Source organism: Anser brachyrhynchus, assembly GCF_964034855.1.
Source record: "Anser brachyrhynchus genome assembly, chromosome: 5".
In the NCBI taxonomy this organism is placed as follows: domain Eukaryota; kingdom Metazoa; phylum Chordata; class Aves; order Anseriformes; family Anatidae; genus Anser; species Anser brachyrhynchus.
Genome location: NC_137699.1, coordinates 65,111,087 through 65,138,752, shown reverse-complemented (window position 1 = coordinate 65,138,752; position 27,666 = coordinate 65,111,087). Strand labels below are relative to the sequence as shown.

The window sequence follows — 27,666 nt, the reverse complement described above, 5'->3', positions numbered from 1 at the left end:
GGGCACGCGCCCGTTTGTGTTGGGCCAGGTGTGAGGGTGAGGGTGCCTCACCCCGCTGGTGGGAAGCCCTTCCACGTGAGGCACTCCGTAGTGGAGCTGGCGAGGAGGATGTTTCACACTGCAGAGTGGGCACGTGGACACCAAACGGAACGGGGCGTGCTGCTCAGCACGTACGAGGGCGGGCGTTACGCACTGCGATCTCTGCAGGATCACGGTTACTCGCTGCCAGCTTCCGTGGGGTGATGCCGGTGTAGAGCAGGCACTGCACGTGGTAACGTGAAGCAGGCCTGTGTACTTCTTGTAACTTGGAGGCGCTGTCTCCACAAGTGTTACATGTCAGGAAACTGAGAAAAGCAATTGTATTTGTGCTTCTTGCTGCCAAAAACGCCCATGTCCAGAGCTAGGGCTCTCTAGCCCCGCTGTTTCTCTGTTAGTGTCATGGTAATGTGAACAACAAACTAGGATATTCACCAAAGAAATGAGAGACCGCATATACTGTTGATTTTTAACTAGTTGCTCTCAGGCTTGGTACTGTTCATTCTGCTTTTTGGGATATTCCGTGCCATCAGTGCTGACGCTACGGACTGATTGCATGTGCAACATCACTGACAATAGCAAGGAAATAAATAACTGAGCCAGCTTATAGTGTGCATCTTCTGGAAAGCAGGTTAGGGCGAGGAACAGAGGCAGAGCCGGTTGTTCTCTCTCCTCTGCACCACCCTGATAAAGCGGGGTTTGGCTGGTCCGGGCACGCAGCAGCCCGGTTGCACGGGCACTGCAGACCGCAGGTCAGTCCTGCGCCTCCGGCTGTCACTGGAATACTCACTTCTAGGAGGCCTCAGAAAGACCCAGCTGCTGCTATCTGGTGGGACGATTTTAGGAGGAGACGAGAGCCAGAAACCGGTGCTGTGGTATCCGGCCTGCCTACTGGCTGAGTCTGGTCCCCGTGCCTCTACCAGATTACTTTCTCCTTCTCCCATCTAACAATTTCCATTAGTTTCTGTTTCACCAGCCATAGTACACATGTCTCATTACCCCTTTAAAAGTTTCTAAATAGTCATTTTAAGATGTTAAATTGGCAAAGGAGTACTAATCTCTCCTTGGATTTTGGTTTTTTAATGTTCCCTATTGTGGATCAATCTGGAACGCTGCATATGGCAATCCCCGTGTTAGATAATCATGGTTATTATTGTAAGTGTTCCCCAGAGAATCCTAACAACTGAAGTGGGCAATTACCTTATTTTAAATTTAATTAAAAAATGATCCACATAAGGAGAAAAGTTTTAATGTGATCAAAGGCTTCATTTCAATAAAAGCTACCGGCACGTTGGTAGAAGCGGTGATTGATGCCCGTAGCCTCCGACATCTATCGGAGCCGCGTGTGCATCTGCTGCTGGCAGCACGCGGCGTCAAGAAATGCTTCAGTGTGTGACAACATCCACCCGGCTCTTCCAAAAACTTGTGGGATCTCTCCGGAATTGGAGCTGTGCTTTTATTAAGAGTTCCCTACGAGGCAGTGACCGGGGGATTGCTGACGCCGAGGGTCAAAGCGCGGCTCTGCTTTTCAGGGGCAGCTTCCCCTGGGTACCGGAGGGAGACGGGGGCTGTGCGTACCTGTGGGGTAAGCCCTGCATTGCTCCGAGCAGATCCGGGAGAAGTGCGGGGGCTCTCCCCAGCCTGCCGTTTGGGGCTGAGGAGCGTGAGACCGTTGCTGCTGTCTGAGGGGTGAGGGCAAAGGCATGCCAGCTTTACTGGTAAAGCCCTTTTCAAGCTTTTTACAATTATTTTGTTAAAGAGAAATTCTATTTTCAGAATTTAGTTTGCATCACGGAGAGCAAGTTAATGCTGTGAGATTGAGTTTAATTATCGCTCCGGTAAATTACAGCAAAGTTCAGGGCGCCTGCTCTAATAGCCCTTCAGCGCTGGCTCGGCAATGCATTTGTGTGATAATGCGAAGGAAAGCCTGGGAATTATCTTATGTGCACGTAGCTTAAATGAACCCCAAATTAAAATGATGGGCGTATCGTGGCTCGAAATTATTGTTCTTGGCTGTTTAAATGACAAATTTGGAAGTGAGTTAAATATAATCTGGGCTCCTTTTGCCTCTGCCCTTAGCAGCCCAGTATTTTCCATCTTCTAAAAGACTGCTTCCACCAGCACTTAATGGAGCTGGAGGCAAAAGCACAATAAAACTCTATATACGAGAGAACATGATAAGTGAAGAAATGGATAATGGGGTGGTTAATGCTGTTAAATACCTTGTGCTTAATGTTGGCAGGTCATTGGTTTAGCCAATAAAAAGTTTTAAGTGGTTGCAGGTCTTGACTGTTAGCTTCCTCTAAAAATAATCCACCGAATGCACTGAAGCGTAAATCAGACTTCTAACAAATCGGTGGCGTGATTTATTGCCCCTTTCGTGTGGCTTTTTTGGAAACGTGTATTTTAAAATGCTACGTGCATCGTCAGGGCCGATCTGTTCTGCTGGAGCTGGGGCTGCGGGGGCAGAGAAGGAGCCCGGAGCAGGGTGCCTGCAGGCAGCTGCCGTCCTCGTCGCTCCTGGGGCGGGCAGCAGGAGGTGCGTGAGGGTGTGAGGAGCGGCTCGCACCCGGCTGCTTCTGCCCCAGCCGGGGGAACGGGCGAGGGGGCCTCTCGCCCCTATGCCCAGCGGTACTTTCTGTTGCAGCCGTGGAGCTGCAGGCACGGGCAGTTCCCCAGCACTGGCCTGCAAATTCAGACGCTGGGACGCGCTTTCCCCAGCCTGCTGCTCCTCCGCCCAGCTGGCTGCCAAGGTGCAGCCCAAAGGTAGGGTGCAGAGTGTCTGGGACGTGGGAGATGCGGGTGTCTGTGTACGCGAGGCCTGACAGCTGTAAAAAGAGCACAACCACCTGGCACCTTGGAGAGAAAACTTCGGCTGCTGTTGAGAGACAGGTTCGCAGCCACGGGGCTTGCAGCGCTCTGTGGCGTGCCGAGCAGCTCCTGCGGCCTCTTCGGGAGAACTTCTTGGTAGGAGAGCAGGGAAAGAGAGCATGTGGGAGAGGGATGGCTTTGGCAGATGGAGGTGGCGAAGCCAACTCCAACTTGAAGCCAACTAGAAATTTGCCTGTGCCAGTTCTTCCCAGCCGTTATTTCTTCTTTTGAATTCAGCCAAAAAACATTAGGCAATTGCTATAAAAGTACTTAGGGAAAGAAATACTTCCAATACCGATGCAAAGCCTTTTTACATGTTATCCCATATCAAACATATTATACACTCAGCATATTTGTCTTTGCTAGCTTAGAGCAGCAGAAAGCATGCTGTGCCACCTAGATTTAGATATAAAGCACCTGGCCAGGAGAGAGGGCTTCCCCAGCAGGGAGCGCAGGAAGGCAGGGCGCTCCTGCCTCTGGCCTTGCTGCACCGGTGACACCTGTGTGCCCCCAGGTAGCCATCGGGCAGCAGTGCCGCAAGCCGTGACACTTGTAAGCTCTGACCCGAAACAAAAAGGCGCCCTGTATCCTATAGACCCTGCCACTGCTCTTTTCCCCAGGTGCCCTCCTCCCCGGAGGCACCCTGCCCAGCACCCAGCCTGCGGGCACGGGGCCCTGCTGGGGCTGCCGCTGGTTTTAAAGCAAGGGTTTGGACTCGGTGGTTTCAGTCGGGCTGAAATTCGATTTCAGGTTAGGCCCCGACAACCTTGCTTCCTGCACAGGAAACGTCCCGTTCTTGGGGGAATAGCCAACGTTATTTTCTGCGGTTTATAGGATAATGTAATTCTTCATGACTTTCACAAAGGGATGGTTTTGAAGTGCGGGGAAGCTGCTAGGATGTTACCAAATAATGGATTCCCGAGCTGATATCAGTGTTTTATTTGCAAATCCATTTGATAATAGCAAAGACAGGTAGCATCTAGTGATCTTGTTTTATTGTACACAACTTGTTTTATTGCTCATATTAGGAGGAAACCTATTCTATGGAGGCTTGTGTTTAGGTACCTGGGATGTACAATCACACCTCGCAAAAGTATGTTGTTTCCAGCATTGATTTAAAAAAAATAAAAATCACTGCAAATCAGTGGAAGAAGACATCAACTTAGTGGGCCTTGAGGCGAGGTTATAAAATCAGAAAACTGATGTACTCCTTGGCTTTGATTCTCTGTCCCCATGACCCGGTTCATCTCTTGGGCGCTCACAGGCTCTGACCAGGTGTTCCCACATTGTGTCGGTTACTGGTACTGTCACCAACACATGCTGCTGTGTGTAAAGCCACTTACCTGTGTCACTGAGGAAGAAGCCAAGGATACTTCTGCCTGGGAAGGTAAAGCTTCTGGAGCTAATTGTTTTTCTGCCTTCAGCTGGGAAACTGCCTGCGTGCTCAGGTGTCAGGAGGAGGTGCTCTGCGGCGCTGATTTGTGGCAGGTCTGACAATTCCCTCTGTTGAGGCTGAGGATAATTTAGGATTTCAAGACCAACTGGGGCTGGAGGAGCGTGGGGTTCTCATGTCCCCACTGCTGGCACAGCACGCATGGCTACCAGGACGTGATCCCCGGGCACGGCTCTTAGCATCTCCCACACCGAACCTGGGCTTAGCAGCAGGGTTTGCTCTTGAACTCCCGGGGAGCAGCATCCAGGACTTACAGGTAGCAGCTCCAAACAGCTGGAGTTCTTCAAAATTGTCTCAGTTTACAGCCGGGGTGAGTTTACCGGTAAGCAAGAAACTCCTTTTTCTATGAGAAACTAAAGATCAAGCTTGGCAGCAGGGCAGAGAGCAAGGCAGCCCCAGCTGACGGGATCAGATTGGGCTTGGGGGCTGTTCAGCTGGCAGAGCAGACTGTATTATTGTTATTATTTTTTCCCAAAATGACTTGCATGGTTAATACAGAACATTTTTTCTTGCCTGCATTGAAAGAAAGGGAAAAGTTTATTGAAATATGGCCAACAATTTCCAAAATCACTAAAATGGTGGCTAATGTTAGCCTTTGTCTGCGCAACTGGTGAATTCACTGACCCAAAAGAACAAGCTTTGCTTGGTGCCAGAGGGGGAGTAAAGGTTGGGCTTGGCGAGGGGACAGGATGTGTCCACAGAGCGTTCTTATCCAGGGCAACGGGTTGTCCTAAATGTCGTCTTCAGCTTTGCTCGCGTTGTTACAAAGCTCTGAGGAGCCTTCAGCGCAAGGTTTTGTAATGACCACGGCTGAGCGCCTTTGCGAAATCCGTGGAAGAATAAACAGCAAAGGAGGCATGAGAAAATAAGAAGATAAAAGGTTGAAATATGGATTTGGAGGATTAAGCTAAACATGAAGTTAGAGCACTAGAATACTCGTCCGTGAGCAGATCCACACAACTACCGAGAGCACTTTAATTTATTCCCTCCAAACTCACGTCTTCGCTGGGCTCGGCTTTTGTGCACGCTCCCGTGCAGCCGAACAGCCGGGGCGCGGGGCCCGCGCTGCCCTCCCGCAGCACAGCCCTGCACGCCCTCTGCTACGAGGGAGGCAGCAGCAAGCTGCCCCGTGCCGACTTGGCACGTCCCAGGCTGTGCTGCTGCTGCTGCTCCCGGGCCGTGGCCGGCAGGCGAGCTGCTCCTGCCCCCTGAACGCCGGCAGTGCCCAGCGTGCCTGGGGCTGCCTCCGCGTCCAGGGCACGGGTGAAGCCTGCCCCTGCTCCTGTGCTAGCTCCTTCCCTCTGAAGCAGCCATTTCCGTACCCGTTGGGCTCGGGAGATGCAAAATTAATTATACTGCGCGCACGTTGTTTGCACAATGGGCTTTTGGAAAGGCTAAAGCCATCAATACGTGTCAAGTTTCAAAAACTGCTTTAAAAGCGTACTTGACTATTTTTTAAAGCTTAATTAAAATGTATATTTTCCTGGCATGCACTTCGCAGCATGACCAAATGCTGCTTGGTCTTTGGACAGAAATATCTTTAAAGTGGCCGAGATGTTTATGTTTGAAAAATCGCTGCCGTGTGCAACAACTTTAGTACGCGGAGTAAAATTTTTATACCTAACGCGAGCAGCGCCTGCACGCCGCTGCGGGGGAAGTGGATTTGTAATCGTCTCACCAAAGAGACGATCGCTCTGGGCCTGCCACACCAGTTACGCTGTGGCTGAATGACAAAAGCAAAAGAGGAGGGGTGGTAACTAATAACAATAACCAGAGGCACCGAGAGCGAGCCTCAGCCCCCGGCCGTCCCTGCTCCGGGGGCTGCTCCTGCCTGGCCAGGCCGCTCTGCGCCTCGCCCTCTGCTTCTCCCGGGGGACAAGGCTCCCGAGGGGGCCCTGACCCAGCCGAGCAGACCTCTGAGCCCTCTCCCTGTCGCACGCTGCACCAAGGGACGCTCGTGTTCAAGACGAGTGATCGCGTGGTCTGCGCTGTGGTTCAAACGGGTGGGTTTTAGGGGCAAGTTCTTAGTTTTATTGTCAGGGAGCGTCGGATGGGAGCGCGTCTGCCCGCGTCTGCAGAGACCTGCAAGCTGCGGGTGCAGAAGGCACCTGCTGTGTCCGTGTCCCCGTGCCACGGTGGGGCAGCGAGGGTGCCCGATGCAGCACGCAGCTGTCCTGCCGGGGAAACACACGAGAAAGGTGGGAGGGGAATATCGTACAATAAGGGGCTGAAAGCTGAATAAAACAGAGCAAGGATGTCTGAGTTGCGGGTGTGAAGGACAGGAGGCAAGGTCTTGAAAGAGCCCAAGGAAATAAAAGCACTGCGGTTCTCGAGGGTGCAGATGTGCAGAGCTGTGATTCAGCAGGACTCTGCGCTTACACCAGCAGCTTGAGCAGGGGCTGCGCAGTCCCTGAAGCGTTGTGCTGAGCTGGGTGTGCGCGGCCCGTGCCTGTGCGGGCTGTGTGGCCGCAGCGGAGCTCGCCGCTAAGCCCCCAGAAGTGCTTCCTGGCCCCTTCCAGCTGATGCAGGCAGCCTCTGCGGGAAAACATGCAGAGAAATCTGATAAATGGAATTGTGCTAATGTGTTTGGAGAATAAAGTGAAATGAGAAGTGAAACCCAGCGGTCTCCACTTACAGCTATTTAAGCAAAGAACAAAATCTAATTAAGTAGTTTTAACAGGTACAATATAAAGGTGTGAAGTTTTGTTGAACACTTGGTTAACTATTCAATTAGTCTGTGGCTTTTGTGAGCGGGTATAATTCTAATTCATATGAGGATCAATTAAGTGATTCAGAAGACAAACGTAACAAAATTTTAATTCCAGGAATGGCAGAAGTTAAGTAATTATCATTTTATTATTCCAACCAGATAAATATTGCTTTAGAGATTTGGAAAGATTTTAGGATTTGCCATTAAAATAAGCTTTGCTTTCTCTGAAATTAATTTTTTCTGGGAAAATGGTAATTTATGAATTTAAATAAAACTGGCTTAAACAGCCAAGAATTGTCCTTTAGCAAAACCCAACCCTCTCTTGTGTTTTACGGCATATTTCTGGTCGTTGAGGCGTTTATAACTGAGACACGTGCGCGGTGACCCCTCTGCCTTTCACCTAGGTGGGCTGGTGTGGGGCAGCGCCTTCCCCCCAGGGCTCCTTGTTCCAAAGGGAAGGCACACACGGCAGAACCGGGATCCTTGGCAGGAGCTTCTCCCCAGCACCTGTGCTCGGGAAACCCAGTTGTCATCAGGAAAGAGCTGGCACTTTGGGACAGACTGACCAGACAGTGCAATGCGGGGACACCTCCGCTGCTCGGAACTTTCAAAGCTGTAAGGGTTAAATCTTTCCTTTTTCAAGAAAAAGGCTGAATGACTGTCTTTTTTTTTTTTTTTCCTCCAAGAAAAGATTTAACTGAAGGGCAGGAGAGATTTGGGGAAATAATCCACTTCTCCACAGAAGCTCCCTGTTTCACAACAAATCAACAGGGATTAAAAAATCCCTGTCACTTCAGTAAAACTTCTTGCATAGATTGCATTCATCCCACCAGCTTAGTTTGGACAGGAAGGATGAGCGCGACAAACACATTAACTGAGCTTTGCTTGGCCCTCAAGCAGAGCGTCACGCTCCGAGGAACGCGCCCTGTCCTCGCCGTGGCAGGCAGGCCGCGCACGAGCCTTCCCCACCCACATCTACCGAGGTCTCCGGCAGCGAAGTGCCCAGGGTGAGCCCTCTGGAGATGCCGTGTTCCTGCCGCAGGCCCGGCCTGAGCGGGGGCACAGGGTAGGGCGATGGGTGGCGGTTCGAGGACTCCTCGTGCCCACGGTCCGGTCCCAGGAGCAGGAGCCTTTCCTGCCCTGACATTGCCCGACCGTCGGCATCTCCGTGCCAGGTTCCTCCCTGCCCCGTGACCTTCTCCAGTCGCTGCCTTCCGTGACCACCAGCAGAAGGTGCTCTTCAGGCTGCCTGCAGCACCCAGTGCCGTGGTGAACCTGAAATACCAAGATGATACTGCTACCTGAATAAAGGTCGGAAGGCCTGTATCTCGCCCAGGTGGCAGGCTTGACTGCCACCAAGACTTGAAAGGGGATTTCACTGCTGTTCTGCTTCAGCCTGACAAATGTGAGACTCAGGCAAAGCAGCCTCCAGAACTACCTACCATTTAAAAGATGTTTGGATGTTGCAGAACTGCTGGGTCAGGAAGAGTTTATTTTAAGTGCTGGAAATCTCAGGATTATGGGGGATGACATGGAACAGTTGGAGTGTTGCCACAAATCTAGACAAAGCCTAAAAGAGAAACAATCTACAGATGAAGAGCTACGTGCCCCAGGAAATAATGAAATAGTTCACAAACTCTTTAGTAAATGTTTCTGTATCATTGTTATTGTGGTTAATGGATCATTAAAAAGCAGTAAAATGCAATAGTAACGACGCTGAAATCCTTTATTGGGAATCAGCCTCCCTGCGAGGAGTGGCTGGGCTCTGTGCAGCTGGGTGCCGGCAGAGCTGCAGGGCCGGAGGCTGCCGGGGGTGTGCTTGGTCTGCGGAAGCCGTGCCCGCTAGGCTGGGCTGGGTGCTCCCTCTTCGGGCTTGGCAGAGGGAGGATGCGTGATGCCAAGGAGACTTCTCGGTGTGCCAGCCTTCTGCTTCCTGGGAGCTCGTTGGTCCCTCAGGAGAAAGCACGAGCTGGCTCCGCGAGGTTAGCAGAGACCTGTGTAACACAAACAGTGTCTGCAAGTGCTGGTGGCGTGAGCTGCAGTGTACAGACAGGGATTTTTTTCTTTTTTCCTATTAGCTAGAAGTACTTGAAAGTTGCCTTCGTATTGTGTTGCAGCTAATACATTTTCCAGGCTGGTATACTCCGTAGCCAGGGGAAAATTAGATTATTTAATGTGATCTCCCCACAATCACAGACAATTGAATTTGCTCCCTGCATGGAGCCCGATAACTTGTTTGTTGGTAAAGCACCTTTCCTGAAAGACATCCAGACGTGCTTTGAGGAAGTCAAGAAACAGAGAAATCACCTTTCCATTGATGGTTTATTCTAATCATCCTGGTTGTTAAAAATATGTGCCTTGTGTGATTTGAACACTTCTGGCTTTACCTTCAAGCAGCTGGTTCTTCACGTACTTCTCTTTGTTAAGCAGTAGAGGGTTTAATTACCTGACATTTCCATTCCGCGGTGGCAGTAATGCCTCCTACCCAAGGTACCTTGCAGCCTTCCCTCTGGGAGTCCCCAGTTATTGTGTGTTTAAATTGAGCTGTTGGAAATGGTTTCAGAAAACTGCTTTACTCACTGGCAGATGGTGGTTCATCAGGACGGTCCTCTTTGGAGAATGTCTATTGTCTCAAAATTATTTCTTGTGTGTTCCCGCAGAGCAGGGCTGCAGGAGAGGCTGTGGCACGCCGGCAGGACCTTCACCACAGCCTGCTGCGTGTCCCTTGGCCGTGGCACAGGGGCTTGGGCTCATTATAGAATGGTAAGGGGTAGAGATCTTTATCCTCTGTAGATCTTTTCTGCACCTTGGCAGAGAAACTGCTTTGGGTATGCAGGTGTGACCTCTGTGTCTCATCCCAAGACATTTCCAAATGTCCCTAGAAGGCACAGGCCCGTCCCTTCTCACAGAAGGCAGGGGACATACATAGGTTTAGGGCCGCCTGGGACAGCCTGTGCTGAGAAGATGGCTGTATGGCACAGCATTGTTCTGCAAGCACAGAAACCATCTGCACCTTGTAGCAGAGCTTCGTGTATTTGCGTGCTGAAGTAAGCACCTGTGGCTTTGAAATGCAGGTGGAAGGGAATGCTACGTATGGTTTTACAGTGATAGTTCTAGATATTTCAAGGAGCAGTGGAGTTTCTGTGTTCTCCAACCCGCTGCTCGCAGTGCAGCGTGGCTGGTTCAGAGGTTAGGGGTGTGCGTGTCACACACACTGTGCACAGCTGTCCCCTGCTGTCCTGCCTGCTCATGCTTTCTTCTGTTCAGTGGGAGCTGCTAAATAGATTTTTCCCCTTCCCATCTGGAGCCACCTCATCGCTCTGTCCCCATCACTGTGCCCACGCAGGTGGGCTACGGTGCACAGAGTTTCTTGGGATCAGTGTTGGATGAACCTCAGCAGTTTGTGCCACTTCATCAGGGCGTACTGGGCTGCAGCTTGGCCAGGTGAGCACCGGAGCCCTTCCCCTGCCGGTGTATTTGTGTATTGAGGCTCCTCTGCTGTCACCCTGGGATTACTGGACTGGAACTGGTGCCAGGATCTTCTCGTACACTAACAGACACTGAGAGGCTCTGAGCTATAACACTGGTGGGGGGTGTTAAACTTTGAGACATTAATCTCTGAAGGCAGAATCCTGAAAGGAACTGGTTTACCAGGTTAGCTGGCGTGATTTTGAGAGATGGTTTTTCTGTTCAGTTCACTCAGACTGAGAAAATGCGCTTGCGGGTTCTCACTTCCACAGGTGACACAGTCGCTGCAGAGAGGCTTCCCAGCAGCCGCGGAGAAAACCAGACCCCAGAAAAGAGCTGGGACTTCTGGTTTATTTTCCTTCTGTCTCCTGCTGGCGTTTCTGCCTGGCCGAGCGCTGTGCTGCAGGTGGCACTCGTGGTCCTCTGATAGCCAGGGCTCGGCCTGCTGCGGCCTGCTGTGGCACAGCCTGCTGCGGCCTGCTGCGGCCTGCTGCGGCCTGCTCGGGGCTGCGGCACCGCGCGGCCCAGGACAGGGCACAGGGGCACAGCCTCTGCTTTGAAGGCTTTTGGCTTTTCTTCATGTTTTGTTCTCTGCAAATGCTCCAGCGCTAACAGCATCACTGGGAAAAAAAAAAAAAAAAAAGTAAGCGTTTAAAATGGGTGCAGTGCTCCTTAATACGGTGTGTGGGAGAGCCGCGCTTGTTACTCAGAGAAATTAGCTGGAGTGCTGAGAAATTTCCTGGAGAGGTGAGAGGTTGCCATAGGAGCTGTGGAGGCCTGGCGAGGCTGTGCCATGCTTGCAGTCCCGCTGCTGCAGCGCGCCCATCACCAGCCCCTCTGCCCTGCGGCCGGGCCTTGGGGCGCTCCCTGTCCCCGTGCTGACGTCCTGCACACCTGTTAACAGTGTTATCAGTGGCGTTTGTGTTTTGCACATCGCCTCAGCTGTCGCTGAGCAAGCTGCTGGCTTGTCCTCCCCTCCTGCTGTCCCCGACTGCACCTTAGCTGTGCGCTGCTGTCCCGGTGTCGCCGAGCACTTTGCCTCTGCCTGCGGCTCCTTCTTCCCCACGCGGGTTCAGCGTGGGCATGGGGAGCTGCTTTTTGCTGCTGCTGGGCTGTCCCCTTGTGCTTTCTGGAGCAGGCTGCAGAGGGGGGGAGGACCTTTCCAGAGAAGGAATGCCTGCTCCAGCGTGGAGCAAGGCCACTCAGCCAAGGGCAGTGTGAGGATCCTCTCTTGAGCTCGTCTCCATGATATCCACAGGACTTGCTGAAATGGCTGAAAGGCAGCCGGTCCTCACCTGGGGTTGGACACGAGCGCTGAAAGCTCCAGGCAGGAGTTCCACCTCTTGCCGTGGTGCAGTGCGATGAGGAAAGTCATGCATGGAGATGGGGCGCTTCTGTTTCTAGGGGAGGATTTACCCAAGCAAGAGCTCTTGAGACAGCAGGCTCCTGAAGCTTTCCTGATACTGAGTGCTGTCTCAGGTGCTGTCCAGCTTCTAATGCTTTGAGTTCAGACGAAAAGGAAGCAAAGAAATTGTTCATTAAAGGAAAAAGTTGTCCCAGGCCTGTTCCAGCAGCGTGTAGAAGCCCTGAAGCATCAGATTAACGCATCCAACACAGACATCACAGTTAAGGCACCTTACAGCCTTTACCTGCTTTCTGAGTGCGTTGGACTCCTCAGGACCTGTGACCCAAGCTTGCATTTCTCTCCCTGGCATTTCCGCTGCCCTGTTGCGGAGCTGTGACCGTGGGCCTGCCGACGCGTCTCCCAGCTGTTTGATTCCCAGCTCCCTTCCCGCAGGGCCTGGGGGCTTTCTTGTCATTCACAGTCTAAATTAGCTCATGACTAATTTATATCCACATGAGTCCCAGTATTGTACTTCTCCCAGTATGTGCTCCTTCACTCTGCCTTCTTTCACAGAAATGCGTTACATTTTTCCCAACCATGTCATCAGACAACACAAGTCAAAGTGGGATAATCTTTCCTTAGGCAGCTTTTCCACTGTTTCCTGCCCAGCACCAGGTGGGCAGAGCGCTCCCGGCAGCACCCAGGTGATCGCTCAGCGCAGACCTGGCCTCTGGCCGCTTCCAGTGGTGGTGCCCATCTCCCCGGGCAGGAGCCTGCGGTGCTGGGACCTGCTGGGCTGGCACGGGCTGCGCTGGTGGAGCTGGTGGGTGCCTCCTCGTGGGCAGCCCGAATCACCCGTCTGCTCCCAGCCCAAATGCTTCCCAGGGACAGGATTAATTAACTGCGTTGTGGCCTGAGAGGCTAAATTGCAGGCAACAGCCCCATTTAAGAAATGCTCCAGTGGCAGCAAACAAACAAGTGAGTAACACGGCAGTGAAGGTTTATAGCAACTGGACATGATTTTCCTCTATTAATCTGAATATAGAACTAATCATAGTTTTATCGTGCTCTAATGGAAGAAACTGCCTTAACTAAGGCCCTTCTTGTTACCACACCGTTAGACCTTGGGCTGTAAGCCAATGAACCATCCCTTCGTTAATTGTGCTAACAACACTGGCGCTCAGCTGATGATTGCTCCTATAAAGGTATTCCGGCTCGTTCAGAGCAGCAGTCGAGCAGGACAGTGGCTGTGGTGTGTTTGAACACTTCTGCCTGGACTGAGGGAGAAAAATAAGTTATTCTTCCTGGCAACCCTCATCATTGCCATATCTTCCAGTCATCAGCATTCAGGATGTTCTCCTGGCATGTGATTTATAGTGCAGTTTTAGAGAGTAGGAACAGACTTGGCAGGCGCTATTCTTGGGGACATCTAGTGCCATATTAATAAATTCTAGGAGCCAGGGCAGCAAGAAAAACAAAATCTCTTTACGTTCGTGTAAATTTACTGGGCTGCATGATTGTCTCTGTGGCTGCTGGCTCTTGTAAGTGCCATAGGAAGGTAGAGAAAATGTGCTCACCGGGCTGCAGGGAGCTCACACCCTGATCTGGGCACCACAGCAGTCTTTCTGGGGTAGCACAGCGCTTTTCTTCCAGGTGGATAATGTCCGTCCCTGCCTCAGATGCTCATAATCACACGCAAAACCCCCGGCAAGGAGTTGATGGGGCTGCCTTTTCTTTGTAAAACAAAAATTGCCACTTTGAGGAAACAACTGACTGAGTTTAATCCCGTGGGAGATGAATAGCTGTGAGGAATGGGCCATTTAAATAGTTTACTCTTCAGTTTCAGTTTCAGCATGTTCTGGGAGTTCATCACCTTGTTGTCTGCAGGAGGTTCATCCGCACAGGGAGCTTTCTCGGCTTTTACCTTCACTTCAGCCATGGCTGTGCACTACCATGCAGCATCAGCAGAGCAGTTCTCCTGTCCGGGAGACCAGAGAGAAGGACAGGACCGAGGGCTTTGGCCCCTCTCCCAGCCCAAGTGGCAGATTTCTGAGCAGCCTGGCTGTGATCCCGTGACGAGGGTTCTCACCTGTCAGCGGTAGGTGGGAGGTAACTGAAAGCACACATAATGAGATGGTTTTGTCTAATACTAATATTGACACTTCTAATCATAAGTGGCAGCAAAGCCTGGTTTAACAGAGCTCTCTTGCTGTCCACTCTCTTTTCCTGCCACATTGGCTCCTGAAATCGGCTCTGACAGCTTGTTTTTCTCCCCAGCAATTAACCTTTCTGCACCCATCTCGGTGCGAACAGGCTCTGCTTCCGTGCTTGAACTTCGGTTGTTTTAAAGGATTTGAATTCAAAGTTCAGACCTGTGCAGAGAGGGTTTCTCACGAGGTTAGGTTTGAGAGTTTGCATCCAAATTCCAAATTCAGATTCATCTGGGAATGTGTAAATCCAAACGTCTGTCCCCGGTCTCCAGAAGGACGAATATATTCCAAAGGCAGCAGCAAACACTGTAAAGAGCAGCACGCCCTCCAAGGCAGGGAGCCGGGAGCTGCCACAGCATCATAAATCTCTCAGGGCTGCAGCATTATAGCTGGTATTATCCACGCAGAGGAACAGCCTGTGCTCTCCTATAGCCGTCCGAGCCCACTGATCGTGTGCACAGTGCCCTGTGGTGACATTTATGTTCTGGGTGTCTATAAAAGCCAAGCAAACACAATTTTTATGGTGCCAGAATTAATGTATCGTCAGTGATACTGTTGTACTTAGCAACAATTATAACATTTAGCGTCTTCCTCAGTCTCAGCAGAGTTAATGCATGTTCATATCTGAGGAAAGCAGGCTTGAATGGAAGACAAGTAAGAAAACACATGATTTGGGCTTGAAGAGTTAAAAAGGGCAAATACAAGAGTTAATAGGGCACTCCTGAATGTGGAGAATGGATGCGAGGTCTACCACGAACAGGCTGGCTTTTGTAAGATGTTCTGCGTGATGGCGATGGGGTTCTTTCATGGGTCTCACGAGTGTGTTCATCTACAGTATTCAGTGCCATGTGGGGAAGGAAATAATGTGGCAGAAGCTTACAGGAACCCCAGATTTCAGGCCGTACCTACCACTCTCTGGCCCACCGGACCAGGATCCTGCTCTGTCGTATTGAAATATCACTGCACAAAGACATTACAAGTTGTGATGGGCTTGAAAACACAGGATTTGCCATACAAAGAATCACATATGCACAGAGTAAAACATGGGTAAATGTAAGCTCTAAGAACGCACTGTTTTTCTGTATGGCTTTTCTCTCTAGACAAGTATTTTTCTTGATCTGAACACGTGCAGATTTTGACTGCAGAGCCCGAGGAGCCACATGGCAGATCCTGCAGCGCTCCCGGTGACAGCTCAGCCTCCCGGGGCAGCTCAGCTCAGCGCTTCCCTGAGCCAGGAGGGGGCCGATGGGGAAGGTCCCTGGGAGACAGGGGGAGGCCATGCATGGTGCGGGCACCCGGCTCCTACCGGGGGGTGTGCTGGGGCTTCGTGGGAGGCTGCAGGCTGCTGAGCCACCACGTAGGGAAAATTCACCACCGATTCTTACAGCCAAAGCACATGCACGTATTCGGAGCGATGGCACGTTGCAAAGAGTTGACAGATTAGTAATTTGCACGTTGAACACTCGGGCCCTGGCTTTGGTTTGGCTTTTGTTGGGGCTGTGTCCACTGAAAAGTTTGCCTTCCCCCAGGTACTTTTGCTCTCTTGTTCTAATGTGCATAAATAGGCTTTAAAAAGTTTATTAGTAGAAGGTCCTGATCCCCCTCGTACCAGACTGGGAGCAAGATATCATTACGCCTTGCTCGGCAGAGTTTTGCACCGGCAGCTGTGCGCGCTTCAGTTCCGTTCAGGTTCGCCTCTTGCTGAGTCGTGCACGGTGCTGCAGGCAGCCAGCACGCGTGCTTCCAGCTGGTAAATCCAGCTGGAAAAAAGGTAAACCCTCAAGTTTCCCCCAGCCTGGAGGCAAAATGACCAAACTTCCTATATTCATCTATTATGGGTCCTGTTCTCAGCAGATCGAAGTGCCAAAATTTAGGAGTTTGGCCAGCTTTTTGTGCCCTGGCGATCGGTTCTGTGTTAACCAGGCAGCCGCTCTGGTGCCTCCGCATGGCGCGAGGCTCAGCCTCCCGCAGGAGGCCCCAGCGGTGCCCTCTGAGCACAGGGCTGCTGCTGGCGGGCCGGGGGCACGGTGGGCTGCCCAGGGCTGCTCCAGCACGGCCGTCAGGGTTTGGGCCCCGTCACAAATCAGGAGACAGACGAATTCCAAATGGTGCTGTCTTTATAAACATCACAAGCAGCTCTTCTGATCATGAACCTGGTTTCTGTTCAGCTGTTGCCTCTCACAGTCAAAATTACCTTGCAGCTAATCAAAGTCACAGAGAGAATACTGAAACCAGAACCCACCAGATACCACGTTTTTAGGAGGATACCTAGAGTAAATTGGATTACATTTTCCAAGATTAGTCTTGGCAATGGACCCTGCATTTCTGAATCCATCCTGTGGGCTGGAGCCAGGATACGTACTGAGCAGAGGCTGCATTATCTTACTCTTCTCTTGAAGGTCAGTAATACATTAGTAAGTGTGCTCTTCTGAAAATAGGCTTTAATTTTCCCCTTTCAACCTTTTGATTGGTTTGACATTTAAAAGGGTAGAAGGTAATTGGGAGGTTTATTATACATTTCTGTTAAGTACAAGATGAGAACATTTAAATACCTTGGGTAGAAAGCGCACGCAAGAAAACAGACAGCTTGCTAGCGAAGAAGGAGACAGCAACCTTTTTCCCTACCCCAAATAAAGAAAAGCTGTATATGATTGACAGTAAACTGTAGTCAACAAAGGAAAAAATGAATCATAATGTATGGAGATTTTTTTTTTCTCTGTTGACTGTAGTTTGCTGTCAATCACTTGCTGTTTCTTCTTATTTTAGGCCGGGAAGTGATGACGGGCTTTCTTACTACATATTCTGTCCATCTTGTGCAGTGTTTTTGTAACCTAAAGATTTCTTGTTTTGTTTTGATCTTGCAGTTAAAAGAAACCCATGACAAATGCCTTCCTGTTATATACGAAACTTCTGAATATCCATAAATTAATGAGAGCTTGAAAGAGAAATAGGAGAACCTAGATTTCATAATTCCTGTTTGCATGCCTCAATAGTTGCGTTTAGTTGTATAAGTTAAAATTCAAGTTATGATTACAGATGGATGAGAAAAAAAACTCTAAAGACCTTTCCTTGAACTTTAGGAAATAAAGTACCAGGAGTTTGAAACTTCCCCACCTGATCTGTATGTTGGGGATGTCCCACGTTGTCAAGAGGGGGAGCAAGTAATGTGGCTTTGGCGTAGATACTTGAATTTTGAGGGCACTCCTGGGTGTAAGCCAGTCTGCACAGAGTGAATGAGTTGCTGGTAGGTAATGGATCAGGATAAAAAAGTAGATTTTTAACCAAGCTCATGATACATGGTCCATTTTCCTGAACCTCTTGAACCTCCTCTGACCCTTGGCAACATTGGTGGCTGCTCCTGTTTAAACACAGAGCATAAATGGCATCTGCAGCCCAGCACAGGATGGAGCAGCAGTCCCTACACTTTACCGGGCCATCAGAAGCAGCACCGTGTAGACGACGTTGCTCCTGGCAATGCCAGATTTTGTCCTCTCAGTACGAAGAAGCCAGACACTGAAAGCAGCGTTGGGTGTCTCTTGCTGACAGCCCCATGGACTGGGTGTGGGGACTACTGAGGGAGAAAATACTTGGATTGAAGAGGCTTGTCCTGATCTCCAGAAGTCTATTAAAGTCATCCCTGCCGGGAGTTACCCTGGGCTCTCTGCGTCTAAAGGCAAGTGCCACCCGTCCTGCTGGCTCGGAGCCGGGGCAGCCACGCTCGGGTAGACCCAGCTCCAAGGGAGATGGTGGTGGTGGGTGAGGGCCTGGGAGGATTTCTTGACGGTCAAGTAGAAAATGTTTCTTAAATTCTTTTTATGTAAACTCTGTTCAGTCTTGGATCAGTCATTTGTCTGGCCGTGTTCCTGCCTCCTTTTCTATCCTGCAACACTCTCCAGCTAAACTCCCTCAGGGCCGCTTGCAGAGTCCCTCGGCTGACTTTCGCAATGCCATTTGCAGGTCAGGGAGATTACGCTTTAAGGCCCTTTGACAAGTCCCTTGCCATGCATGTGCCTTCCGCAGAGCTGTTGCAAGCCAGCAGAGTGATCTCATGCTGTTCTTTGCTCTTTCTGATGTCGTTGCTTGGAGGTAGTGCTCTTTCAAGCACTGACCTTCACTGCTGGAGCTGGAGCTCTGAACCTGCCAGTCCATTCCCCGAGGATGCCATGAGCTGTGCCGACTGTGTCCCGCACACGCAGCCCGCACCGGCTGCCTCTCTCGACTGTGGTCCTGAGCGCTGCGGCTCGTTGATGCCAGCTGCTGAGCGGAGCGTGGTGATCTCAGCCGCCCTGCTCGAGTCCGCAGCCCTATCCTTTGGAGCTGTTCTTGGCAGTGGGGAGACCCTCATTAGTTTCATCTTGATTGTCTTGAAGTTTGGCTTCTCTGACACTGCTTCTTGACTCCTGCTAATCTGCTTTCTTCGCGTGCTTGTCAGAGTGCTCCAGGTCTCACAGCCCCATCCTTCATTGTCCTCTGGTATCCATCCATCCGCCGTGCCTGCCATCGCTGCGACAATACACGGGGCGATAAAAGTAAGTAATGGCATGAGTCATGAATTAGCAATATTAAATAGCAATGAATTGTGAAATGCTCCGTATGGTTTTATAAACACAAAGCACATGTTTCCGGCTCCCCATGTGACTTCTGCAGCCCGTCATACCTGCTGGCTGCTGTTAGCCTCAGTTCAGAGGCGTCCGACAGGCGACCTGCGGGGAGGGCAGGTGGCACGAGTGGTAGGGAAGAGAGGCAATAGGAAAAAGCCGACCTAGGGAAAAGCAGAGTAAAGCTGTAGGTTTCTTTAGGGTATTGGGAAGTTCTTAAAAGAACCAAGTGCATTGCTGGAGCAGATGATTTCTGATGTGGTCTGAGATGGCTTTACTTCTGAATATCCAATCCAAAACCAGGAATAGAGTCATGCTTGGTAAACCTTTTCGCCTTCCCTCGTTTTGTATTCTTCCACCTGGCAAATGCTTTCAGATGAAAAGAAAAACAGAGCTGTGAATCAAGTCCCAAGCAAACATCGCTCATTGTTTGTCGTACAAAGTTATACCACACATTTCAGGAGCATTTTTTTTTTTTAAGTTATTATGACAGATCTTTTACTGACCAAAAAGATTTTATCAAATGCAGAGTCTGTCAGAAAGCTACAAGTCCTGCTTAATGCAGCCAGTGCTCCCTGGTAACCCTGACACCTCTTCCTCGAGTGGTTTTCTTCATTTCTGAAAAGGAATTTTCTCCAGAGTGCTGCATTTTTTGGTTTCCATTGGGTTGGGTTTGCAAAAGAGCCGTGAGCAGGTCCTGGCACGCTCTCTCGCACGCTTACTGCATCCGTATCGTTCAGCCTGAGGTGTGGGGGCAATTAGCCACCCAGCCTTCCCGGGTAACGAGGGGAATTTTTAAAGGTAACCCATGCTCCCGGAGGAGTCGGGAAGTGCAGAGCATCCTTTCTGCTAAGCTCAGCCCGTAGCTTACATGAATGATTTTGTTGTACGACAGTGGGATTTGGAGGTAGTCAAGTGCTGCAGAATGAGGTGTGACGGTTTGCTCGATTTCCAAATTGCCCTAGAGCTTGACCTCGTCCGCAGCATCTTTCGTTCACTGCTCGTGTTTCGGAGTGGCAGAGGAGGGTACCGCAGGAGAGGGCCGCGAAGTGCTTGGTTACTCGCGGAGCTCCGCGCTGAAGCTGGGATTTGAAAGACAGCTTCAGTTCCCGGCTGTTCAGGTGCGAGCCCTGTCTTTCTGTGTGACGCTTAGCTCTGTGCCGTTTGGTCCGGTTTGTCTGCCAATTTTTTTTAAAAAAGATTGATTTTGCTCTGTGTACAAGGTGACGTATTAATGCTCGCTTACTGGTGAGTCTTGCTTGTAAAGGAGTCTGTGTTAAAGGGTTTGTGCTAGCTGGAAACACTGGGAGCTTAATTGTCATAAAGGGAAAAGGGTTCTTTTGAAGTGAAGAGAGAAGATTATAGAAGGCACCAGCAACTTCGAGCGATTGTTGTTTTGCAAGTTTTAACCTTCAGAAGATGATTTGAGAGCTTCTATCTTAATAAATAGGCATCTGCTGTGGAAAGAAATGTAGAAATAGCTATTGCTGTTATTCAGAGCTGCTCCTCGGGGCCAGTGGTGCCAGGTAAATTGGAAAAAACCACAGGAAAAATCAGGACTGTGTAAGGTAAAGTCTGTGCTAGGCTCCTGTAGACTTCATTGGCGCCAGGACAGGCCAGCCGTGCTTTGTGTTACTCTGGGCTTTAGTTCAGTCGCTGGTGAGCTCTGCTCAGGCTGCAGAGAGAGACCGGGGCCATGACTGTGGTGGGGACATGCCCTGCCTGGTGGCAGAGAACACCTGCAGCCTGACCCGTCTGCAGCCATCCGTCGTCCCAGCTGCCCCACATCGTTGGCCTCACTTGGACCTCCGTCCTCTTCCCCCCGTTTGCCTTCCATCGTGTTTTAATGCTCGTGGTGAGAAATGTCTCATCTCACTGCCTTCCCGGGACTGCTTCTGGGGTGATGCCCAGGGCAGACTGTCCGGTACAAGCCTGCAAGGATTAACTAGTTTGGGAAAAAGTACAGGTGGCCAGCCTCCCCGCAGTAAAGTAGAAATAGGAATCTTGATGGGATGATGTAGAACATTTTTGTTGGTACTTGCAGTGTGACAGGAGCCCGGCTCTTTGCAGTAGCCGCCCGGTGAGCCGAGGGCCCAAAGCCTCACCCAAACAGCAGCAGCTTGCATCGGAAGTTAAATGCTGTGAATCTTTCCCTTCTTCCCTTCTGGGAGAGCAAGCAGGAGCGTGGGCAAATCCCACTGACAGGTAATAAAATTTTCTTCTTCATTTTGACAAAACAATCTACAGGAATGTTCAACTCAGTCGCTCCTATCCCCAGCTGCGGGCTCTGTTCTAGGAGTACCACCAAGGCGGGCTTCCCCGCTGCCCTGCACCAGTATGGCTGGTGGGGATCCCTTGCGCTGCACCCCCACCACATCCCCGGGAAGCTGCGGCCCCGAGTTACGGCTGTGTGACAGCGGATGGTTTCTCTGGGACACTGCTGGCACGGCTGTGGCTGGGCAGGGGGGGCCGTGCGGCAGGACGGACTGCGGGATCGCGCCGCCAAGGAATTGGTGGCACCTCCTCACACTGCCTGGAATTCTGCACCGTGTGCTGGTGGACTGATAAAACCAGACAAAATGAATCAGGCAGTGATTGGTTTCATATCTGCTCCCAGTGGAAACAAGGTTAATAAATTAAACATCGCAGTCTGTTGGATTTCTCTCTTACAGTACATTACTTATTGAAATCACTTACGCAGGCAGGCTAGGTCTTGGATTTTTGTACATATGCCAGCTTTTCACTTGCAAATATTGGAAGCGTCAGCTGCGGGCACCAGGGCTGTCACACCACGGTGTGATGGAGGCTGTGAGCCACGGCCCCACGGTGTGAACGTTGAAAGAGGGCTCCTGGAGGTGCTGCCAGGTCAGCTGTCATCCACTGCTCCGTCTCCTGCGCTGGGTCTTGCAAGCATCCTGCTGGCACGGTGCTGCCTTCTGCTCTGGTCCTGATGTCTCCATCCCTGAAGGCTGATCCCCCCGTGGGGAGATGGTTGCCCGGTTTTGTTGGGTTGAGAAGAGCAATCAGTTCATCCAGGCAATCGCCGTGCTCTTGGCATCTGGCATGCGTGCTGTTTAAAATCATACGACAAAACAAGCGCTGCCTTCTCTTCTTTCAGGTGTTCGGCATCCCACTGGGGACCCTTCTGTGTCTCACGGTAGTCCTCAGTGCTCCCTTAATTTAAAAGGATCGAAGGGGCACAAGGTCTTGTGCCAGGTCTCAGGTCCAAAGCCGACTGAACTCACTGGGACTTGACATTGAGCAGATTATTTTTTGAATTTCACCCCTGTGTGATACAGAGGTCGCTCTTGTGCTGCCTCTGCCCATAGATGTCCTCAGGAGCAAGGAGGAGTTCTGAGCTCTCCGTAATGATTGGAGTACGATGGAAGAGCTCCCATTTCAGGAAAAGGTAAATTCAATCGTATGCGATTCAAAACTTTCCAGATAAATCCACTCAGTCACTGAGTGCTTTCCTCCTAGGATGGCCAACGTGCTGAGGGATTTGCTGGCGGAGGAGCGCTCCCCAGCTCTGCAGAGCGGGCTGACACCTGGGCTGGCTGCTCGCGTAACGCTGCAGCACGGGACCTTGCAGGAGAGCTGTACTCCTGCAGTTTGCCCGAGGCAACGGGCCTGAGCAGGCCTGCGGGGTGAGCTCTGTGGGACCGAGTCTGCAGAGCTCCCTCTCCAGGCCCCTGCCACCCGACCACGATAGGCCGGCTCGGAGGGCGTCCCACGGGGTTCAACGTTGCACGTTGCCACAGCGTGGCCGTGCGCCCGGCTGCTCCTCAAGGGCAGCCTCTGCTCAACTGAAGTTGGGAGGAGGGAGCAAAACGTCCTCGTCCAGACCCCCAGGGGAGGAAAGTTGCTCGGAGCGGCTCTCGCCTCACCTGCAGGCAGCCGCGCACCCGGCTGGCAGGCGGGAAGCAGTGCTCTTTGTGGGGTCTGGACGCGTCGGGTAAATGCCCTGCCAGGTCTGGAGTGCCATGGTGCACGGGACGATGGTTCCTGCACAGGTAACCAACGGGTCTGTAGTCCAGCCTGTGCTCCTGATATTACCATCCCAGCCATAATGGCAGCGTTAATGTTTCAGCTAACTTAGCCGACATTCACAGTTGCTATTTTATTCTCATTCCCATCTGAATAATATTGCCTTACTTTTTATGAATGCCAGTGAGCGCGGTGACGGCTCTGAGATCAGGCATTTTGTGAATACGTAAAAACGTGCAGGCTGTGGAACATTTACCACTTTGTGGGTTTTGTGGTTGGTGTTTTTTACTGGTTTGTTTAACTATAAAACCAGTCTCATATCTCATGGCAAAAGTCTGGAAATGTCGGGGTTATCGGGGTTTCTCTGGTGCAAACGGGAAGTTTGCAGACTCTGAGTTAGGCCAAGGTTCCTGTGTTGCCTGCAACTGTGAGGTTTTTGTGTTACCAGTTCAGACAAGGGTTATTGTGGAGCCAGTCAAGGTAATTTGGAGGCTACTTGGTCCTCGGTAAGATTTTTTTCCCCTTAGTTTAATAGGAGAGAAGCCTGAGAACCAATCGGGTGTTGTACTGAACTGCAGTGGAACCCAGTGAACGGCAAGAACTGTGTGGTGGAGCTGGTAGGTCTGGGCAGGAGCTGCTCCAGCAGTCACACACCAGTGGGGGAGTCGCGCTGTTGGTCCCTTCAAGTCAGTTTGCACCAGGCCTGCCTGGAGTCGGCTTCCCCATTTTTTGGCTCAACAGGCGAGTGGTCCATCTCTCTAGCCAAAAGAAAAATCAGTACCCTCGCGTGTTCTCTGAAGAGATTTGTTTGAATTCAAAAATTGAAAGGCAGAAGTGGCCAAAAATCCTCATACAGAAGTCCTGAAAGTGCAGAGGCCCCCAAGCCACCCAGCAGCTCCCTTGCTCTGCTTTGTTTGGGGTGAAAAACTCTCAAGTGGGTTGTAGCAGTGCTGTAAGAGTAGAACTGCTCCCATGTGAGCATCCTTCGCCTGTGACCCAGGGCGTGATTAGCCTGGACGGACAGCGGGGAGGATGTGGATGCCTGTGTGCTCCCTGCAGTCCTCGATTTTGTGGCTTCCCAATGCACAGAGCCCGTGCAGCAGACCCCAGGGCCCTCCAGCCCGGCGGAGCACCCCACGTGCCATGCAACAAAGTCCCCCTTCGTCTGGTGGCCTCTCCTCTTCCCCCGACTCGCTGCATGGGGCGCCGCAGTCTGGGCGCTGTGCTCAGGACCTTACATGATCCAGTTCTTGGTGTCTGGATGTTCCCGGATCCTCCACCGCTTCTGGCCCTCTGTGCCAGTGAGAGGTTCTGTAAGTGTGCTCTGGCAACCTCAGACCGTTCAGACTAGCGCCCAGGAGGATTCGATAGCCCACGCTGGCGGTGCTGATGGATTAAAGCAAATAGCGGTGTGTGCTCTGAGCATCTCGGTGTCACAGCTTCCTCGCAGCAAGGGTCCTGATGTTCACACAACTCTGAAGGCAAGCGCGGCCAGATCTATTTACATAACCTAGGTGACACAGTGAAATGTCTCTCTTCACAACCAATTCGTTTCGGAGTTTAGTTTATTACTTGGTTTTCAGTGGCGCATCAGAACCTCATTTTTAACCTGTTTCTGCTGTATCCTTCCTTGCTGCAGCATCTCAGCCGCGCTGGTTTCTCAGTGTTATTTGCAGCTGTACCTGCCTGGTGCAGGCAGCAAATGCTGCTGTCATGGGCTGGGTTAGCACCGCAACAGTGGCCATTTTACACCTCTAATAGCTGTGGAAATGCTCATGAAATCCCTTCCAGGAGTCATGATCTGCAAATGCTCATTGAGAGGCCAAAACACAGACCCTGGGGCAGACGATGTAGCTGGAAGTCTCCGGGCAGAGCTGCCTCCGCGAGCCTGGGCTTCGCTTCCTTGCCCTTCAGGGGTGAGGCTTCAGAGCTTCGCGACTCCGAAGTCAGCTTTGATTTTGGGGAGTGGGGAAATGGAAGGGGGCTGGGATGGACGGGAGGGAGGGTGCCCCTCTTCCTGCCTCATGCTGTGAAGGCTGAAGTGCTGGCTGTGAGTTATGTTCTTTCCTTCCTCATTAAAAAGGCGGCGTGGTGGCGGTGCTGCTGCTCCCTGCTTCTAAGTCTTTAGCGCTCAGGAAGCTCAGTGATGGATGAGGACCCCGCTGCTCCAGTTCTGTACAAATAACGAAAATGGCAATCCGTTTTGGGGAAGATCTTCAGTCTCAGTGTAAAATAGCAAACAGGATGGAGGAGGAAAAGAACAAGATGAAGGAGCGGTGCTCTGCGCTGCGCCAGGACTTAGTTCTCGGATACTGAGGGTTGCCCAGGGTCATTTTTTCCAACAAACGAGAGCTAACCTGCAGCTCGACTGCTGGCACATCTCTCCACAGCCTGGCTTGCAGTCCCGTGTCCCATCCCCATGGAACCAGCCCCATCAACCTCAGGTCCTCCGTCCTCACCCCGCTGCAGGTGCCCTGTTACAGGGCGGGAGGGTCTCCACGAACACCGCTTCTCTCTTCTGGTCTTTCTCAGCTGCCGAGGGATGGTCCTGATGCATGCGGCTTTCGAAATCCGGCGCCGCGCTGTGCAGGGTGGCTCCTTGGGAAGCAGCGGGGCTGTGTTGGGGCGTGCCTTGGGGCAGGGATGCCCGCAGGCAGTGTGCTACCGACAGCACCGCGGAGGCGGCGGTGGTGCGGGCGCCCTCGCCCTCTGCCCACGGATAACAACGTTGAGCTGCTCAGGCTCCAAAGGTGTCTGGGCACAAGGTCCTTTGGCTGATGAACTGAAGGGCAGGTGTACACCAAGGGGTTAATTCACGAATCTGCTGCTGGTAGGAAACGCTTTAAATAAAGGGAAATAATTTATACTGGGGAAACCAGCGTCCTCTTATCTTACCCTGAGAGTACCTCTCTTTTCTTTTCTTCCTTTGAGTACCTACAGAAACAGCCGTACAGTTAGTACTCTTGTACAGCCTTGTTTGATCTGTGATGTGAGTTAATATTAATACATGTGGATTTGGCATTTTGCTTTAAAATCATTGTACATCCAAAAGGTTAGTTGTTGCTTCTGTCTGCGATTTCAGTGACAGATTTAAAAATTCATTGCATAGAATTGCCTGGAAAGAGGCACGCCTGCCTAGCTGCTTCTTCAGAGACTTCAAAGAAGCGTTGCTCTTTTTAATGGAGGAACACTAACTTTCTTCTGACCCTTGTGGCTTTGTCACTGTTTTAGGGCTTTATTATTGAAAAATAAATATATTCTGTCTCTTCACTAAAAAGCTTTCACTTGCTTTCCTGGGAAGTTTTCCCTCTTAACACGTCTTTTTGAGGAATTTGACAGCTGAAGATTTTTTGGAAGCAGATTTAAAACCTAGTGCTCCCTTGCTGGGAATAACCTCCTGAAGTGCTGGAAACAGGAGGAGGTGGAATTAATAATTAATTCCCTTCCATCCTGCCCTTTGGAGGTGAGGCGAGGCGAGGGAGCGGGAGCCACCTTGATTTAGTCTTTGTATTCAGTTCTTTGGCACCAAGGCGAAACTCGGGATAGCTTTCACCATTTTGTTCAGCATTATTTGGTTTCTAGTCTACCATGGGAAGCAAGAAGAGATTAAATCCTGGAAAATGGCTGGCAACGAACCCTCCCCGCTGGAGGAGAACAGCGCAGAGCAACGGGGTCTGCTCGGCCCTCTCTGCGAGCGCTGCGGCTCCGCGTCTGCTTTCTGCCTCCTGCCCGGCTGCTCTCTGGGAATGGCCATGAATTTAAGAAAAAGCAGGGTATGACCTCTTACAGGAGCGGATGCTTACAGAAGTGATCGCGTGAGCAGCCAAAGTGGCTGCCCAAGGCCGTGGACGAAGAACGTCGCCGGGCTCAGCGTTACTGGAGGGAAACGCCCCGGGCTGCTGGTCCCTGGGCTCGGCAGCACGGTGCTGGCACCGTCCCGTCCCTGGTGGATCCCCCTCAGGTCTCTTGGCCAGCTGCCTCTAGCCAGGGCATCTTCCCCATCCACTTCTGTGCCGTGGGACAAGGAGAATGTGCCTGCATTCCTCCTAAATACAGACAGCGAGAATGATCCCGTTGCACAGTTACAGCTCCTGCCCCGCTCTCAGAGTGCGAGGTGCTGTTGCACGTTCCCACGGCGGGCTGATGAACACACTGCAGCCCAGTGACACGGGAGGAATTTGCACAATCAGCTCTGTCTGCTGGCAGGCTGCGCGTTGCACTAAGACGGAGGGGTTCTGGATTGCCTTTGAGGCTTGGTGTTTAAGGTGGGAAGAGCTGGCCCTAGACAGCGTGCTTCATGCAGGACCCACAGGGAACCAGGCGCTCTAGCTTTTGCCCTGGGTGAGCAGATGTCCCTGCAGTGCTGTCTCCAGCAGCCCTCACAGCAGAGGTGCTTGGGGCAGCTACTCAGCACCTTTTGTCGCCACAAGACTTGCAGAGTTACATCGGGATAACCCCCTCGGCTTTCTTTATTCCAGTGACAGCAAAACCTTGCTTCCCCCTGCACCATGCCAGTCACTGCCCGGGTGGCATCCCAAACCCCGTCACCTTCATCTGCAGCCCCCGGCACGTCTGGCAACAAGCATCCCCCGCCGTACTGAACTATTTATAGTGCTGATCTTCCGCGCTTTTAGCACAAATCGGCTATATCTTCCTTTTTCAGTGTGGTCACCGTGCGTGCATGCCGATGAGCCAGGGGGACCAGCACCGCGGGGCTTTGGCACCCGCCGCTCCCTGCCCCGAGCAGCCTGCCTCGTGTTCTTCCTCTCAGAATCACGCATCTTCTCCTCTGAATACTGCTCCGAGGTTATATTTTTGTCATGAAAATACAGGACTGAAATTAGTTTTCATCTTTTTCACAGGAAGTTTTCTACCTGACAGCACTTCACCTTTGGTTATCGGCGTGCAGCTCTGCTCCGCACCACCACTGACTTGCTCTTCATGCGAGAGGGCCTCAGAGGGGCTGCAATGAAATCTTTTCTTTTTTT

At 51.4% G+C, this 27,666-nt stretch overlaps 2 long non-coding RNA genes across 8 annotated transcripts in view; both read left to right on the top strand.

Annotated features, from left to right (window-relative positions):
- Window positions 1–27,666, top strand: part of LOC308195914 — a 314,751-nt gene that overhangs the window by 45,767 nt on the left and 241,318 nt on the right. The gene's annotated exons all lie outside the window — the stretch shown is intronic.
- LOC308195918 lies at window positions 645–27,666 on the top strand. The gene is made up of 2 exons (XR_013951936.1): window positions 645–4,682; window positions 23,206–27,666. It is a non-coding gene; the product is annotated as an uncharacterized lncRNA (long non-coding RNA).